Raw genomic sequence first — 3663 nt, 5'->3', positions numbered from 1 at the left:
ATATTTTTCAACTGGATACATGTACAGGAAGGGTTAATTTGTATGATTAATGTGTGTTTCTTTGAACTTCCTAATAGATAATCTACATACCTTTTTCACGTGCTTTTTATGTTGTTGAATGTATTCAGTTAAAAGAACGTGGTTATAAGAAGCATTTTAAGCTGGAATATACATACAATGAAGTTCCCCTTTTTTTTTTTTTTGAGAGCAAACTATTGTATTTTATTAATGTAAATCGCCTCAAATTACAGGTGAAATAAAAAGAAAAATACATTCAAGACTCTATCATCAAACTCAACATAAACATGACATGACAACTCATGGGCAACTTTATTCCCTCCGCCGGAAATAAAGCAAAAAGTACCACATCGGACATGTAGCAACAATGAATTGATATCTGGAGTAGTCTGAGTGGAGACCTTGACCAACCCGGAGTGAATCACATTCCACCCTCTACTTGATGAACAAGGTCCTAATTAGTAATGGAGTATATTTTCCTTTGCCAGCATGGTTTTCTTTACTGGCAGGTTGTTAGAAAGACATTAGGAAAACAAAGGTTTTCAACATCTAACGCTCTAGTGGTGTTAGGTTGGTGCATTCCTTCATAGAAGAATCCTCGTACCAAGGGAAAAGATCATGTTGGACAAATACTGACTTTTTTTCTAGCTCAGAGAGGACTTTCTTTAAACAAAGGAAAGACATTATTGGGGGAGTTAAGGCCGGCTCCCGAACGAGAGCCTTTAGCTTTTTCTGGTGGTGCTAAGGAAAAGGAGAAGGAACAACTGAACAAAGAGATTCAAAAATTGATAGGTGGAAAAGTTGCTAAAGGAGTTTGTATCCTTTCAATGACCAACAATAACAAACATATCACTTAAACCTGAAGCCCCTAAACAACCTAAGTCATCCTGGGGCCTTTTAAGCCACAAGATCTGGGAATGGGATCATGAATTCCTACATCTCAAGCATTGTATCAAGTTTCGTATGAAACTATGACATTGTTGACGAATTTTGAATGAATAAAGTATACAAACATAAAAAATCTCTACAATTCTCGAACAAACACCTACGGCATGGTCTGGGGTTTTTTTGGAGCATAACCACAGTGAAGGAAAACCCCCACGAAAGAGTTTAAGATCCTCATGCTCTATGAGGATGACATTGTTGTAACAGGAGATGACTTGGAGGAAATAGGAAAACTAAAGGAGCAACTTGCAAAAGGAGTTAAAATTTAAGTACCTTGGAAGATTGGAATAAGGATTGAGATTGCTCACACAAAAGATGGAATAGTAATCTCATAGCAGAAGGATATACTATACCTCCTCATGGAAACTGAATGCTATGGTGTATAGACCAGATGACATCCCCATTGGCCCAAGTCATAAGTTTGATGTACGGAAAGAATATGCATAGGTTGACAGATAAATACACAAGTGCCCAGAGGAGAAGTTGATGTTATTGTTACATACTATAACTAAACCCTCCGTAGCTTATCTTTTGGGTGTAGAAAGTAATTCAAGTTCAATCCTAAGGAGCTATAATGTAGGGAGATTCACCCACTTTTCCCAAAAGCTATAGCTGGAACAAGAGCTGCAATCAAACCCTTCATCACACAGGATCACGCCTGAGAGTCCATCCCAAAGACTATTCGTATGGACCTTACGTCGAAGAATCCCTTACGAAATAGGCACACTCTCATATTCAAGTGATGTTCCACATCATTATTCCCTCAAGAGAATCGAACACAAGACCACTGGATCTGATATGGTAGAGCAGCTAATGTAGTGAGGTGCAACCACTTTTCCCTGAGAAACATCATAAAGCCCTTTATCACCTAGGATCCGGCCTGGGAATCCACCTCTAAGCACTATTGGTCTAATATGCATTCCCTACATATCTACAGAAAGTTAGGCGACAGAAATATTGACTAAGAGACTTTCAAATCACTCGTTTGACGTCATTAAAAGCAAGCTGAGAACGATAAACATCTTCTTACATGATTGAGGGGGAGTATGGGAGAATCTTCCAGTGTAGCTTAGGACATTTCAACCGAAAATATCAATTTTGTTTTCCTTCTCATCACAGCTAAAAAAAAAATAGCGAAATTTAGCTGTGGCTCCATAAACAACAAATTTACAATAATACAACAAACAATTGAAGCTTCCAATTTTTAGCTAATATCTAAGCAATCTTAAAGGATTGTTCCCACTTTTCGACAAACTAATGAAAATAGGTCCTAGATCAGGTACAAAAATAAAGTTTTAGTTCCGGACCACCGGAAAGTGCCCTAAAAACAATATGAAAAAATGACAACAAGAATATCTAAGTCCATAATGAATTCTCTTAGAACATAGAACTCTATTTTGACAACAAACCATGCTAGACATATAAAACTTCGAACCTATAAGAATTCTTATGAGCGGAATCAAGAAAAGTTGTGTTTCGTAAATTCATGCCAATAATAGTTGCAGCATGTTAATCCCGGGAGCTTAGGATCATACCTCTGACAGAACAAAGTGAGTTGCTAGACCGCATGCAAGCATCTCAGCACCAGCCAACCTGGCACCTGTCAGACCAACATATTCTCCTAGTCGAGAAGCGAAATAAGTTAAATAATTGATCATAATTGATACAATTTCATGCCTTAAAATTTAATACTACTGCAACATGCAAATAGTGTTCTTCTGATAGATACCAACAACAAAAAGCAATAATCAGACGTAGATCAAGTATAATGTCATCAAATGAGTCTATCAGGATCACAAGTGTAAAAGGAAAATGTTAAAACAGGTGAATGAATTTTATTAAGGCAAATCTCACATATCAAATCAAAAAGAAAATATGAAACATTTAAATAAGTTGATACGTTATCAACCTATCCATGGAAACCGAGACTCCAAGACCTATGAAGACCATATTTTGGCGGTACCATCACAATCTCTGGTTATCTCAGTGATGAGAAACTTTATCAGCTTGAAATACCTAAAGTTCGAACAAGTTTCTTCAGCAAGCAATTTTTTAAACAAAAGCTCATTGTTTTGTGAACGATATTGAGAAACTTCTTATGGATTCTTATGGGATCCAGATTAAATTGCATACATGGAAATTAATATTCAATAACAAGACAAATTGTATTTGTATGTCTATTTGTTATATTGAACTGAATTAAATGAAAATGAACTACAAATTCCAAGGCATTCGATAGGCCTTGGCTCTCCAAAAACCAATCATCAATTTCTGCTTGAATGAAATGAGTTCTCTACAACCTCTTTACGTTTTGGCTTCTACCAATTATTTTGAAAACACCTAAACCACCCTCTCCCTAACTAAGTAAAGTGGGGTTATCTCACGTCTTGCTGGCAGTCGCAGTGTGGGAGTTCGATTCCGGAGACATGAAATTGGACTCCTTGTAGGCGCAGTGTACAGGCAGCTCTTGTTCCTTGGCTTACTGGGGCACATCCCGCAATTTACCTCCTTCACAAAACTCTAGGGGAGGGGCGGGGCGGGGGGAGCTTTCAAGGTTGGGGTTCAACCTTTTTTAAGTAAAGTGGGGGCTCTTGTTTCCTGGCCTGTTGGAGCACACTCTGAGATTTACCTCCCTCACAAAGCTCTAGGGGCGGTGGGGGCCCTCAAGATTGGGGTTCAACCTTTTTTTTTTTTTTTTAA

General features: G+C 37.8%; 1 long non-coding RNA gene across 1 annotated transcript; it reads right to left on the bottom strand.

The window, feature by feature from the left end:
• Nucleotides 1-2026, bottom strand: LOC111373723. Its single transcript, XR_002699020.1, has 2 exons — nucleotides 1994-2026; nucleotides 1-1886 (listed from the first exon to the last, which is right to left on the bottom strand). It is a non-coding gene; the product is annotated as an uncharacterized LOC111373723 (long non-coding RNA).
• Between the last annotated feature and the right edge of the window lie 1637 nt (nucleotides 2027-3663).

The sequence above is a fragment of the Olea europaea genome, unplaced genomic scaffold (assembly GCF_002742605.1).
Source record: "Olea europaea var. sylvestris unplaced genomic scaffold, O_europaea_v1 scaffold11589, whole genome shotgun sequence".
NCBI classification, from domain to species: domain Eukaryota; kingdom Viridiplantae; phylum Streptophyta; class Magnoliopsida; order Lamiales; family Oleaceae; genus Olea; species Olea europaea.
The sequence above is the reverse complement of the archived record's forward strand: the minus strand, read 5'-3'. Positions and strand labels throughout refer to the sequence as shown.